This window comes from Stenella coeruleoalba (genome assembly GCF_951394435.1).
Source record: "Stenella coeruleoalba genome assembly, chromosome: 9".
NCBI classification, from domain to species: Eukaryota; Metazoa; Chordata; class Mammalia; order Artiodactyla; family Delphinidae; genus Stenella; species Stenella coeruleoalba.
The window spans coordinates 73813820-73829869 of NC_137155.1; the positions used below are offsets into that span (position 1 = coordinate 73813820).

Genomic DNA, 16050 nt, shown 5'->3' on the forward strand with positions numbered 1-16050 from the left:
CCTGATCACTCTGCTGTCTCCAGCAACGGTCCCTTTGGTCCAGAGGTCCCCACGTTTCTGCCTGCTCAGCCTGGTGTTATTTAAGGTGAAAGGGACCTAGTTTCATCTCATGCTCCTAAGCTGTTGGTGTTTGCTGACTAATGTTTCGAGTTAGTGCAAGAGGCACCATTCCTCAGCTATGCTAATGATACAGTTCTACTCACTAAATCACAAATCTGCAGAACTGGGTCCCCAGCCCAGCTTGCCTTCAACAAAGCAGGTGATTAGCAGGAAACTGAAAAACACACACCCTGCTTTAAGTTTCTTCCTCTAGGCTGGCTTTGAGGCATTCCCGCCCACCCCCCCCCCCCCAGTTCCCTATCACGGCTCAAGCTGCCAAGGAAGTGACTGACAGGTGCAGCCCGGGGCACCACTTTCTTGGCGGCATCTCCCTCCACGGAAGCATCCTTCCTTCTGCAGCAGATGCTGCAGGGAAATGGACTCCTAAAGTTTAGCATAAGGCATTCTCTGACGCAAAACGCCTCTTTGCTTCCTCTGCCCTATATTCTCTTACCTCCCAAGTCTACCAGCATCTAACATCAAGCAGTCCCATAACCCAGAAAAAAAGTGTGTGGCCACATATCAAACTAGCCCGTCAGAAAGGTCAGATTCTACTTCCCTGGACCTTTAGGAGTAGTCAGTTGTTTTCTACAGGTGGCTGAATCCTTGTGAAAATTTCTTTGGTCCTTGCCCACCAAATAACATACCGATTCACCCCCCCCGCCCCACCCCAGATAAAATTAGTTTTTGTAGCGAGAAGGATAAAACATACAAAGGGCTTTTTTTGATTTGTATTGACAGCCCAGCTTTCTTCACCTCCAACACTTGCCTTTCATCCTGTTTGCCAAGGGGTGTTCCTTGCTTCATTCAGGTATGGCTTTAAGTCCCATTTCATCTTAGAATTCCTCACAGACTATAAAAAAAAGGTGGGGGGGGAGTGATATTACTGAATGCTTAAATAAGACAAATTCCGTGAATCTCTGCAACTCAGGGCTGTGGTAACACACTCACTCCACGTTAAATTCATAATGTAAATGTTGATATTCATGTCATGTTTGTTAGCTGTATTCAGAGTTTCCTTAATTTATACCAGGTTTCTAGAAAGCAGAGATAGATAGGGCAGGGTAACAAGATGTAATTCAATTTAATGAATACTTGTCAAGGGCTATATGCACAGTAACATCTTTGCATAGAATCATGTAAGAATTATTATAGCTAATAAGTGCTCTTTGATGAGAATCATATTTTATATTATATTGAGAGACCTTTAATTTTTGTTACGGGAGTTTTTGAAAAGAGAGGAAAAAGTAATCACCGTTCTCCCATCACAAATCAGGATTTTATTGAAATTTCAAATGGCTATATTTCAAAGAACTTCTAGACACTCTTCAAGTTCTTTTTTTTTTTTTAACATTGGAAAACAACATAGTGGAAGGAAGCATTCTCCTTGTGGAATGGCGTATTTCATGCTAACATTCCTTTTTTAAGTTTCAAGAAATTAAAGTGAACAACCAAGTAAAACCCATGCAAATGATTATTCCAAGTCCTGTCCATACCGTAAACAGTCAGTTCTAAAGAGAGAAATTTGAGATGACTGGAAACATGCTGTTTGTTCTTAATCTGTCAATCTCAGTCATGAATGTGATCAGTAAGCACATCACGGTGGGAGGTTATTTTCTAATAAAATGGGCCAACATAAAGAAACAATCTGCTTGGAATGATGCATCTTTAAGTTCCAAGGTAGTATAAGAAATCTCTGGGACAACCTCTCCCTAAGAGGGGAAAAGCTGTGGTGATCGAGGCTTTGGTACTTCTGCTTTTTCAAAACAAAACTTGACCTTGAGACAGACTTCAGAAGTAGCATGAAGTCATTGCTTACAACCTTCTCTTAAAATGTCACAATTCATTGCCCTTGACTCGGGTCTCGGGGAGTCAGTGATAAGGACAGCCAGGGTAAGAATATAACCCTGTCCCTGTCCTCCTGTGGCTCAGAGACAGAGCACGTGGCGGCCTCCAAATGTAGTTTAGCCATGCTGAGCAAAATCACTGCTACAAAGTAATTCTCCCTGGTATCAGAGAACCTGCTGTGGGATGGACTTTAGAATTAGGTTCTGCTTCTAAGTACAATACCTATATGACTTTAGTAACAACAACATGACAATAATAACAGCAGCTACCACTGAATTCTACTACATATCAGGCACTTTAGTTATAATTATACTTATTCACCTCTTTAACCCTCACAACTCTTAGAGATACACAGTAGTACTGTCCCCATTTTACAGGTGAAGGATACGAGGGACAGGGAGACCAGGAAATTTGTCTAACATCACAAAGGGCAGTGAATTGTGTAGTCTCTGAGTATTAGTTTCTTTTTTCATAAAGTGGGGATATTTTACTTATATTGCAGGGCTACTGTGAGGGTTAAAGAAATAATAAAGGTAAAGAATCTGGCACATGGTAGGTGCCCATTATAGAGAGATATTAATAATTCCTTTATATTAAAAACCCTTCTCCTCCTGACATGAATCCATAATGACTCATTTTATTTAGAGGTTGCTTATCTACCAAACCTCCAAGCCAACCAGAACCAGGAGAGAAGCACAAAGCAATCAGAATAGTCTAATCAAAACAAGCAGTCAAACAACCCTCTTGCCCATTATCCTGACGGAGCCCCCAGGAGCCTTGCTGAGAGCCTATTTACTCCAAGGGAGCCCTGGTTTTAGGGGGCTTGGCTATAAGGCTTCCCAGCTCACAGATGATTAGAAATGCAAATTAACAGGGGAAGGGTCTGCTAGGAGCTAGACGTGACAGTTGACAGTCTAGCTGCAGTAGGAGAAACGGAACCCCCCTTAAGAGCCAGACAGGAGAACTCAAAATGCAGACCAGAGTGGACCCTCTGAGGAGGGCAGAGTCCTTAATAATAGATTACTAGCCCTCTCAGAAGCCTATCCTGGCACCTCATCATCCGTTTTGTCAGTTGCTGCTATTCCTCTGTGTCCCCTCTATGCCCTATCCATGCCCTGTTCACATCCCTCATACAGTCTCTTTTGCTCTGGGCTGTAGCAATTTGTCTTCAGTATCCTCATCCTAATTTGACCTTAAGCTCTTGCAATGGCAAGAGCACTACTACTGCATTCATCTTTGTATCTCTGAGCCCCTCACATAATGATGGGTGCTCTATATATGCTTGTTGAATGAATGATTATTGATTCAAGATACCGCATGAGAAAGAGACAAGAATTTGAATTCACATTTTCAAAGATAGGAAACAATGTAAAGGAGGTTGAGAAACTTTCTATTCAAAGCCATTACAGGAAATTTTCCGCCTAAAGTAAGCGTCAATAGCCCGGAAAATTTATGTTTATGTGAAGCACATCACTCCCCGAGGGCTCTGGATAAAGGAGGCATTTCCCTGTCTACTGACCCACTGGTGAGAAGAGGAGAGGAACCACAAGAGGAGAGGGACCTGGGTCATAATGAGCACTTGGGAAGTTTAATGGAGAGGGAGAGAGTACAGGAGACGGATTATGAATAGCAAAGATGAATGGGATCCATGTCACAATTGTGCTGAGGCCCAGCCCTTGTTTTGTTCTTTTCCCAGAAAATGGAGTGGCATTTTAGAGGGAACTTGGAAAATTGATTGCAGTTACTATGGTAGGTGGCATCAGAGTTCTGTTTGAAAGGATGAAAATAAAGCAGGATAATGAAGCAAGACAATACTTTATCAGCTAAATCATGAGGCGTCTACGCTGCAGGGAAGGGCGCTTTTACAAAATATAGAGGAAAAGCCTTTGCCTGACAAAGGGGACTCGACCCTGAAAAGATTCAGCAAATAGAAAAACCATGGGTATTAAGACTGGTTGTTTGGCAGAACTGCTGGGAAGGGATAGTCAGAGAGGAAGCACGTAATGAATAGGCATCCTGGGGAGCTGGGGATGATACCTAGGAGTGGGGTTACGAACTGTAAATCCAGAGATAAGGTGGAGTGAGAAGACATACTGGGTTGGCTTGGGGGTGATCTGAGTTCACAGGGGACCAATGCCTTTCAATGTAGAATCAGAGAAGCAGCAAGACAGCTGAGTACAAATACCCTTGGCACACAGGCCTGCACAAGCCCGTGGAGCAGGGGAATAGTTCCTGTGTGCCTAGGTGCAGAGGGGAGGTGATGAAGGGCTACAAAGGACCACCAAGCTTTGCACAGCCTCACACTTCACGGGCACAGCAGCGAGACCTGTGCCCTTGAGCCAGTCATGATGATGAAACTAGGGAAACCCAGACCTCAGAATGGGTTCCTGAATGGCCTCTACCGAAAGTCAGGTGGGAAAGATAAACCTAAACACTAATAAAAGACTACCTGTAAAGGGCCACCTGTATCAGATACAAGCCCCTCAGATGATGCTCTAACACTAAATAAGGGCCCAGAATTCGATACAACCTCAGTGTAAGGGATTGTTCCAATCTCATGGTACAAGGGGAGCTTCGTTGATGGACTAAATTTCATAACTGGAAAAACACCCCCCTTTTGTCACATCCTGATTGACCTTAACCTAAAACCCTCCATCAGGAACACCGCCCTGGGCTGGGAGCCAGAGCCCTGTTGCAGTCACTTTGCTCTGCTCTGCTTTTCAAGGATGGAAATAACACACTATCGACCTGTTGTACATTTCAGCAACAACCTAAATCCAAACTTGAAAAGTCACCCTGTGTCGATCAAATTGTGTGTAATGAAGTTAATTGAAATGTGTTAAAGGTGAGGGTGGGCAAGGCCTGCAGCCTCAGGGCTGTTGATCTTTTGACAGAGCCCTGCCCCTCCTCCACAAAAGTTCCTGTGTCTTCCCATCAGAAGTCACTCCTCTGACAGGGCTGTGACAGTCCACAGTCAGAGAAAAGGTCAATTAAACCTGTGACAACTCCGCGCTGAAAGCACACAGAAGAGCATGCCCCACACTCGCATCCCTCCCATTTCCATAATCATGAATTTCATTCTGTTGTCCAGGCAGATGTCTGGGAATGTAATACAGAGAATTTAAATAAGCTGAAGGCTTCTGGTGCAGCCCATTTTCTCTTCTTTTACAAATTTGGTTTCTGCTTGCTGTTCATTCACATTTCATACCCTTGACGGACTATCTTTAGTCTCCATATTTTATAGTTTTTAGAGGCATGAATTAAGTTTCACATGTAAAATGAAACCCGAGAAATTCCTCTTCTCCTTGGATGAAAGAACTCACCCGGCACCTGGAGCAATTTTGCAAATGTTGCCAGAAACAAGAATCAGGTTTCACCAGTGAATACAGGTTTATGCAGCCTAGAAATTGTACTGCAAATAACATTCTAGAGGTCAATTGAAATGTAGCTTCTTGCCTTCATTAAGACAGTCTGGAATAAAACCAAACCAGAAAAATTCTCATACCACTGTCCATACTCTCAACTGAGAGGCCTTGTTACTAGACAAAAGAATGTATCAAAAAATGAAAATGAGAGAAAATAGTGCAGGTCAGAAGTAATTTTGTTTAACACCGTATTAGCCAGTTCAGGCTGCCGTAATGAAATATCATAGCTTGGGTGGCTTAAGCAACAGACATTTATTTCTCACAGTTCTGGAGGCCGGAAATACAAGATCAGAGCACCACCATAATGAGTTTCTAGTGAAGGCTCTCTCTTCTTGGCTTGCAGATGGCTGCCTTCTGCCTTCTTGCTTTGTCCTCACATGGCAAGGAGAGGCAGAGAGAGGGAGGGAGAGGGGGAGAGTGGAAGAGGGGGAGGAGGGGGCGGGGAGAGAGAGAGAGGGAGAGAGAGAGATCTTCCTCTTATAAAGCCACCAATCCTACGAGATTAGGGCTCCACCCTTATGATCTCAGTTAACTTTAATCACCTCATAAAGACTCTATCTCCAGATATGGTCACACTGGGGGTTCAACATATGAACTGAGGGGGAGGCATAATTCAGTTCATAACTAACATCTTGTAAGCTACCTTCTATAGTTATTCAGCAGTTATATCCTTTTAGTTTAAGAATTCTGGATTGTAAATACATTGTATACTAGTGTTCTTACTGGCTTCAAAACTTTCAACATATGTTAGAGAAGTGGGAAATAAATATAGTGAAGGACCATTAGCATCTGCAGTCTGGAAGCAAACATTTTCTCATTTGGTCAATAACAAGGGCATTTCAAGGCTAGTGAGTCCAATAAAGACTAAATCTTTCCTGTCACATCAGGAATATTCCCTTGAACACACAGTTTCCCCTAAAACGAGTTGCTTATGAATCAGCCAGAGCCATTGCCTTATTGTACCACAGGGGAGAAAACCTAAATTCTTTTTTTTTTAAATAAATTTATCTAGTTTTATTTTTGGCTGTGTTGGGTGTTTGTTGCTGCACAAGGGCTTTCTCTAGTTGCCGCGAGCCGGGGCTACTCTTTGTTGTGGTGTGGGGGCTTCTCATGGCGGTGGCTTCTCTTGTGGCGGAGCATGGGCTCTAGGCACACGGGCTTAGTAGTTGTGGCACACGGGCTCAGTAGTTGTGGCTCCCATGCTCTAGAGCACAGGCTCAGTGGTTGTGGCACACGGGCTTAGTTGCTCCATGGCATGTGGGATCTTCCCGGACCAGGGCTCTAATCCGTGTCCCCTGCATTGGCAGGTGGATTCTTAACCACTGCGCCACCAGGGAAGTCCTAAAATATGAATATATTTTAATTATTTATTTTAATATAATACTATATTGTGACATTTCTTTTATCATGGCCTTAAACCATTTTATCAGTCTTTTACTATTAATTATTTCCAGCTGTTATAGCCTTGATGCCCTAAATAAAATGTAAATTTCTGCAGGACAGAAATGAGCGTTGGGGCCATTTCTGTCCTCCTTAGCACCTAGCACAGTTCTGAGGACGTGATGAATGCCCGATAATGTATGTGGATTTTAGCTCTTTGATCATCCATTCTGGACTTAACTTCCCATCCCCAAATATTGTCTATTTGTTTGTTTTTATAAATCCACTTCCAAGAAAGATATTTTTTAAAAATCTATTTAGTCTTATGTTTCTGGTGTCTACTATGATTACAGGCAAACGATAGTTTGCCTTTATAACCCGGGTGCCAAATACTGCTCTAAACATTGTATACAGATCATCTCACTTCATCATAACGATTGTAGGAAGGTAGGTGGGATAATAAACAGATTACCTCTGCTTACTAACGAGGAAACTAAGTCACACAGAGCTTAAGTATATTGCCCAAGGGTCATACCAGTGGTAAGTGGTAGAAATAGGATACTAACAAGGGCATACCAAGCCCGTGGTCCACCCTCACATTGCCTGAAACTTAAGTTTGCAGTAGGAATGTGAAGTTACTGTTCTATTACTGCACTGATGCCTCAGATCTTTCATCAGACAAGTACAGAATAGATAGTTCCCCTTCACTCTTCAGGGAGGTATAGGCTACCACATCACTTACTGAACACCTACCATATAATATCTATCATAAAGGAGCAAATGACAAAGTATAAAGTTGTTCAGACTTTGAATTTCTTAAATAGACATGTTATTGGAAAGCAAATATTTTGATATTTTGTATGTGACTCACGTTTCATTTTGCTTGGAACAATGCTTGACACATACATAGCATTCCAGTGTTTGTTGAATGGATGAATCCTCTCCTCTTTCAAGCTTAGACATAGTCACCTACTCCGTAGGTGGCAGGTTAGGTTGATCTTCCATGTGCAAAACTCACTTTATTTTCAATGTCAATTCATTCTTCACCAGTTAAAAAAAATACACTAATTTTCAGCCCATGTCTGGATACTGGGTAAAATGAGCTGTGGCAAAGATGAACTAATAGTCTTATGATCTGAATGATGCAATCTCTTTGGTCATAACGAGTTACTGGAATAATGACACATGTGCAGGAGGTTAATTCAGTTGTCGTCAGTAGATAGAGCCTTTGAAGCACATTATTTTCACTGTATTATTTTGCTGTTGTTTGTCTTAGCTGCCAGAGGGTGGATGATCATGGACTGGGTCTCTCCTTCCAGTGAGTCCACAGTTCACACACTCCTTTAATGAAACAAATCTAGTTCCTTCAGTTATTGAAGATTTGATTTTCCAGGAGGCTCTCCTTGTTCCTGCCCCATGACAAGAACTGTTCTCTTGTAACTCCGAAGCCTAGTGTATCACCTCATGGTAATGATAAGTTCCACCCCAGATTAAACATGAGGGTAACCCCAGGGTCACTGTCAGAGTGCTATGTGTATGACTGTATGAATTATGGTCTGTCCTGGAGAGTCCCTAAAACTCATTCATGCGTTCATTCCTTCAACACATACATCAAATACTCTGTGACAGGAGCTAGGAGCTGTGGATATAGAAATAATTAGGGAAAAAAGCCTGCTCTCAGGGCACTCACACTTCGGAGAAACATGAAATAATTGTTATGTGGTGAAATAAACAGTCATTTTCTAGGTGCTCGGATCCTGTGAGGAGGGTGTGATAGGGGTGAGGGGTGATGAGCATAGTAAAAAGCACTACTTTGGGCTGTTTGACATCTTTATTTCTAGTTTTAATGAGATATAATTGATATACAAAATTGTATAAGTTTAAGGTGTATAACAAAATGATTTGATAAATGCATATATTGCAAAATGATTACCACAAGTTTGGTTAACATCCATTACCTCACATAGTCACAGATTTGTTTTCCTTGTAATGAGAACTTTTAAGATTCACTGTTAGCAATTTTCAAAAAAATAATACAGTATTTTAATCATACTCATCATGCTTTACATTACATCTCAGAACCTATAACTGGAAGTTTGTCCCTTTTGGCCACCTTTACTTATTCCCCCACAATCCTGCCCCCCGCGACCCCCGACTGAGCACCATCTCTGGCAATCACCGGTTTGATCCCTGCTTCTATGAATTTGTTTTTTTTAGATTCCACATATAAGTGAGATCATATAGTATTTGTCTTTCTCTGCCTGACTTTTTTCACTTAGCATAACGCTCTCAAGGTCCATCTATGTTGTTGCAAATGGCAGGATTTTCTTCTTTTCTTGAGGTTGAATAATATTCCAATGTATATATACACCACATCTTCTTTATCCATACATCTGTCGATGAAAACTTAGGTTGTTCCCATGTCTTGGCTATTGTAAATAATGCTGCAGTGAACACAGGGGAGCAGATATCTCTTCAGGATAGTGCTTTTTGTTTCCTTCGGCTATTCACCCAAAAGTGGAATTGCTGGATTACATGGTTCTACTTTTTTTTTTTTTTTTAAAGAACTCCCATGGTGGCTCTACCAACTTACATTCCTACCAACAAAGCACAAGGGTTCCCTTTTCTCCACCAATACTTGTTACCTCTTGTCTTTTTTTTTTTGCGGTACGCGGGCTTCTCACTGTCGTGGCCTCTCCCATTGCAGAGCACAGGCTCCGGAGGCGTAGGCTCAGCGGCCATGGCTCACGGGCCCAGCCGCTCCGCAGCATGTGGGATCTTCCCGGACCGGGGCACGAACCTGTGTCCCCTGCATCGGCAGGTGGACTCTCAACCACTGCGCCACCAGGGAAGCCCCTACCTCTTGTCTTATTGATGATAGCTATTCTCACAGGTGTGAGGTGATATCTCACTGTCATTTTGATTTGCATTTTCTTGATGATTAGTGATGTTGAACACCTTTTCATGTACCTGTTGGACCCTTGAATATCTTCATTGGAAGTTGTCTATTCAGGTCTTTGCCCATTTTTCAATTGGATTATTTGTGGGTTTTAGTATTGAATTGAATGAGTGTCATATATTTTGGATATTAACTCCTTATGAGCGTGGTTTGCAAATATTTTCTCCCATTCCATAGGATGCCATTTCATTTTTTGATTGTTTCTTCTGTGACGCAGAAGATTTTTACTTTGATATAGTTCTACTTGTTTATTTTTATTTTGCTGTTTGTGCTTTAGATATTATATCCAAAAAGTCATTGCCAAGACCCATGTCAATAAGCTGTTTCTATAGGTTTTCTTCTAGGAGTTTTACGGTTTCAGGTTTTACCTTTAAGTGTTTAATCCATTTTGAGTTAGTTTTTGTGAGTGGTGTAAGATAGGGGTCTAGTTTCATTCTCTTGCATATGAATATCCGATTTTCCCATCATCATTTATTGAAGAGACTGTCTTTTCTCCATGGAGTATTCTTGGCTCCTTTGTCAAATATTAGCTGACCATATATGCATGGGTTTATTTCTGGGCTCTCGACTCTGTTATGACATCTTCTTGAAGTCTGTTTAAAACAGCACCCAGAATGATGGGTATACATGCCCCCATCTGCAAGACCAGCTTTAGAAAGTATGAAACCTCATGCAGAGATGGAGTGAGGAGTTGAAAATGCTGGCAGCCAGCTCAATAGCTTTTTGAAGTTTTGTGTGTTGTTCTTTTTTAATATGTATACATTCTCATGGTTTTTTATTCTAGCATAATATAGCATATTTATTTTAATACAAAAATGTGTTAAATTCATTAGCCTCCCCCATTTTGCAACTGACAAGTTCCTCAAGTAAAATGTATACTCTAGGAAAAAATGCCAAATTCTTCCTGGGACTTTTCATACTCTTTGGCACAAGAACGAGTACTCCTATTTTAAGCCAAGGAAAAAACAAAACAGAACAAAACAAAAAACACCACAAGAAAAAAGAAATAGAATAACAGAATATTTCATTCTGTAAGGGGAGAGTACGATAGGCCCCAAATATCTTTGACTAGTTAATGATCAAAACAGTAAAAAATCCAATTCAAATCCATAGGCCATAATTATTTTGGCAAAAACATTAAGAGAAAGTTTACAAAGCTGTTGACGCACATAACTTTGAAAACTCAAAGCACTGGCTTAACAATTAACCTTTCTTTGCACAGATGAGAGAGAAGATTTGAGAATATTTACCAGTTACCATAAAATGTATCTTAAAGTTATACCTACTCTATAACTTATCATTATAAGATTAGGTTTCAATCTATTTTCTTTCTTCTTAAACTGAACAGTTTGTGTAGGTGGTTCCAAGTTCTGCTGATTTATAATCTTGAGACTGTGACTGCCAGGAAATTATATAGAAAATATTTATTGTAGAGAAAAGTTTACTGAAATATTTAAACCATTTGCCCTAGGATGCTGATCTTACTTACCAACCTGAAAATTCTTACACCACTGGCTCAGACCTCCCTGGTCCAGTTCTAATGAACTAAATTGGTATACAATGTTTGAACAAACTCTCTTACAACTAGGAACACAAATAAGGCATTCCTGCTCATAAAAAGTTACTTTTACAAGTAAAATAAAATGATTCTCACGGATAGCTTTAAAACACAATGCAAAATCTTGACTTTCCTCTAAGTGCCCCAACTGGAACTCAACAAAATCCATTTATTACCTGCCACCTGTTCCAACCCACCCCCGCAGCTGTACGTTCCGATTGCTGCACTGAAAGCTGCTGCTTCTCCCGCTTCCCTCTGTAACGTGCTCAGTCATCAGCACTCACCAGGTTACCCAAACCAAAGTCTTTTTTGAGTTCTCCCTTTTCTCTCTACCCACCCATCTTCCACCACCCTTAATGGCCGGCGATATCCGGTAAATATCCATGGGGACTGCATGCAGCTCAGCACAGTGAATTCTTTCAGGTCCTCTCCTGTTCCTGGCCTTCCTATGCTCCACTCCACGCTCTGGAACCCGGGAACCTAGATTCAGATGCCAGCTTGGTGACTAACTTGGAAATCCCATAGGATATCACTCTTCAGAATTCGTCCCCTACTGCCCCCACCACTCCCACCTCCAGGCCATAACCAGGCTGCAGGGTGGTGCACTCCAATCTCTACCCACCTCATCTGTTCCACTCCGGGAAGCAGATCGGGGACACGTCTCCCAGCTGCCAGTCACTCCCATACTATCCACACCCTACCTGCCACCAGAGGCACCATGTCATTCCACTGCTCAAAGCAGTCACTGAATCCCTGCTGCCCAGCACATGATGACATCTGTAACCTCACTTAGAAGCACCTTTAAGACCCACTGCAACCTGGCTCAGACTACCATGTCCCCTACATTGATGTCATGTTAGATTATCCCAGACATTCATTATTTTATTTAATATTCTGTGAGTGCCTGCTATATGTCAGATATCGGGCTAGGGATTCCACAATGATGAGTTTTGACACTCGAACAGTAATATCTAGAAGGGGTATGGAAAAGCAAATAATTAAAACAGTGACGAGAGCTATGACTAATGGTTAACAGGTAGCCTAGGAGAAAAACTAGTCCAGCTTGGAAGCCTCAGGTAAGGGATGGATTTCCAGCACACAGCTAGGAAAGACAAGGTCCGAAGGATGAACATATACTATGCAAAAGAATGTACCAACTAGTTTCTCTCTTTTGAAAGAAATTTTCTTTTTCCCAAGAGAATTCTTACTTGGCCTTCAAGGTCATTCCCTGAGGCTTTCCCTGACCTTCTCAGGCAGAGTTAAATGTTCTGTCACCTATGGCCCCATAGCACATCTTCCATACCTGTATTACTGCTCCTACCCTACTGTAACACAGTGATTGATGAAGGTCCCTCTCAGCCAGGAGCTCCATCAAGGCAGAGAAGAGACCTTTATCCATCTTTGTGCCCAACCACACCTGACACATAGCATGTGTTCAAGTTGAGAGTCTGATGAATAACTGTATTTAACAAAGAATAAATATAAGTCAACTTGGACATCTGAAGGTCCATTTTAAAATAAGTAAGACATCTGTAGGGACATAACACATTCTGGAGTGTTCTTCATTATACAGAAATGTTTTTACATTTTAGACAATAATACATGAGGAAATCAGAAAAGAATTGTTCCCTATGGAAATGAACAAGGGAGAAAATGCTTTCATGTATTTGGACACATTTTCTAGCACCCAGCTGATTCAAGCAATGTTCATGATAGCTGCTAAATTGTGAGTTGTTACACACCTTGCATTTCATAGGCTTCAGATGTGAGTGGCGTTAATACAGACAGCTCACAGGAAGCACCCTGAAGTCCCCCACCACGCCAGCCAAGGGCAAATCTACCCACAGGCTTCTGAGCCACTGGAACTGCATTGATCTTCACCCAGGGCCACTGGGGCCACAGTGTACGGCCTTTACCCATGGCTAGAAAGACAACAGAAGCTAACAAGCATGCATACACATACACACTCTCTTCCCAGATAATTAAACTAACAACACTTACCCAAAAACTTAGTATGTATTTTGTTACCTGTAAAGGCCACTCCCAATTAAATTGCTGGTGGACTTCTCTACAATTTCTAGCTTCACATCTCCTAGTGGTATAATTCATGGTCTATTTTGGTCACTATCACGCTCAGGGTAGCAGAAAATATATTATCCATATACCTCACCGCTACATGTTGTTTTAAATTTTCTTCTAAAATATTTAGAAGATATTTTCCTGTGGAGCCTGGCAGGCTATTGCTTGTTTTGCTTTTCCATCTGGTATTCAATTAATATACTAATAACCACTCTAATTTCTTTTGCTGTGATAGTGATCTTATTTTTCCTTGTGCCATGTTTATTTTCACTTGGGGACTGAAAAGTACTACAGATTGGAAGCAGTATTTCAATTACAGCTACTCCATGGAAAGCAACCCAAGTGCTCTTAATGTTCTTTAATGGTGGCACAGCTCAATCTAACGCAGATTTCTCCACGTGCTTAGCATTCTCTTGAATGTTAATGTTCATTAACTTTATAGTATTAATTTTATGTTTATAAACATTATATTAGATTGTAAAGCACAGATGGAATATCTAAAGTCAAAGAGAGTAGGATTATCAAACACCTGCAGATTAACATATGGTACGTGTGGTATGTTTTCTCCCATTCCCACTTTTCAACTTCCCTATTAGTTAGTTTAGTTGCTCCCTATGGGAGGTCACTGAAGTCTCAGGGTTTTTTTTTTGGTTTTTTTTTTGCGGTACACGGGCCTCTCACTGTTCTGGCCTCTCCCGTTGTGGAGCACAGGCTCTGGACGCGCAGGCTCAGCGGCCATGGCTTACAGGCCCAGCCGCTCCGTGGCATGTGGGATCTTCCCGGACCGGGGCACGAACCCGCATCCCCTGCATCGGCAGGCGGACCCTCAACCACTGCGCCACCAAGGAAGCCCTCTCAGGGGTATTTTGCAGCTGTGAAGCAGGGAAGTTAAGGACAACTGAGTGAAAGGATAGGGACCTTCAGAGAAAAGTCATTTCAACTGCGAGTGAGTGGGCTAGAAATATCCTCATCGTACTTGACAAACAGCCTGTTAGTGGGGAGAAAGTACAGTTCCCTGATAGAGAAGATAATAAAGGCAAAAAACTGTGCACTGCTGAAGGTGATGGCCATGAGTTATACTTCTTTTCTATCTCTCATAGGGTCATGTACAGTGCTGGGCAATTAGTACATGCTCAGCAAAACTTTCTGGGTTGATAGAAAGTGGTTAGCTTGATGCATGGTTCAAATGATGCCAACTCTATGAGTTCATTCCTCCTTTAAGCCAGTCTGTCAAATGTATCCCACACTTCTCACATGGCCGGCCCACCCAAGATTTAAGCCACTGTTACAATAAACTTTGAAGTTCATCACCACTGCGAGGTGCACCCCTGGAAGGTAGGCTCTGCTGACAGTAGGTCAGAGACATTGCTCCTTTGTTCCAGTTTCCTTTATCACCCCATCAAATCTCTAAGTAACTGCTGGTGCTTTCTCTTTCTGTCCGAATAGAAAAATACCTTTAAATCAAGTCCTTAGTTCTCTTCTCCATATCCAAAAGCTGGGGATGAAAGGCTGAAAAAGACCTGGACTCCACCTTCCAGGATTTTGCATGCTGCTGTAGGAAGTTGGGGATCTGGCCAAAACACAGATGCTTAGTGAACGTCTGCAGGATTTAATTCACTAAAGGAGACATCTACTTCCTGCCTCCTGAATATCACAATTATTTCTTTCTTAAAGATGCTTGGACTGGAAGAGTGTATTTGAGTCATTCCTCAAAATGCCTATGTCAAGTCCATTAAACTTCACAACATTTTGTTTTCTATATTTTTTAATGTAATAGTTACCACTAAGAGTAAATTTGCTTTTCAAACATAGTCAGAAGTCGTTTAAATACAATTCTCATAATTAAAGTGGCTGATAAGTTGGGGAATATCACTGTAAGATCAAAATAAATTATGGCTATGAAGTAATGAGCTCACCTTCTTGCTCATAAACTGATCTGGAATGATGTCATAAGAATAGGAACTAATATTTTAATCAGCACCATGTGCTTTGTATGCATTATTTCACTTAATCCTCATAACCATCAAATAATTTATGTACTATGTTTCCACTTAAAAAATGTGAGTAGAGAAGCAAAGAAACTTGCCCAAAATGACATAAGAGAAGGGCTCAGATTCAAAGCCAGGTATACATGGGACCAGACCTGTGTGCTAAAACACCAAGCGAACTTCCACAAAATGAGGTCTAGAGATGTTTTGAGTAAGTACCCAACATGATAAAGGCATTTCATGAATGACTCAGACTCTGCAAACCTGGATACACTGGCTGTAGTATCCTGGGTAAAAATTAGTCCAAAATATATAATGACAAATATGGATTCTTCATTTCATGGCAGCATGAGGTCAAAATGACAATCTGTAACTATAGGTTGGGAGTGTGCACTTAGCAAATAAGCGCAAAAGTTTTAATGAATTACCTTAGAGACATTGAGGAAAGCAGTTTATTGTCACCTCTCATTTTATCGAAGAAATCTACATTAAGAAAGCAGGAGGGCTTCCCCGGTGGCGCAGTGGTTGAGAGTCCGCCTGCCGATGCAAGGGACACGGGTTCGTGCCCCGGTCCGGGAAGATCCCACATGCCGCAGAGTGGCTAGGCCCGTGAGCTATGGCCGCTGAGCCTGCGCTCCGCAACGGGAGAGGCCACAACAGTGAGAGGCCCGCGTACCGCAAAAAAAAAAAAAAAAGAATGCAGGAAAGGATAGG

The 16050-nt window shown here is 41.7% G+C and overlaps 1 long non-coding RNA gene across 1 annotated transcript in view; it reads right to left on the minus strand.

Moving 5' to 3' along the window:
- Nucleotides 1-840: 840 nt before the first annotated feature.
- The window catches only part of LOC307191784, a 173143-nt gene continuing 157933 nt past the window's right edge, over nt 841-16050 (minus strand). The window contains exon 3 of the long non-coding RNA XR_013829834.1: nt 841-952. This is a non-coding gene — a long non-coding RNA (uncharacterized lncRNA). The remainder of the gene's footprint in view (nt 953-16050) is intronic.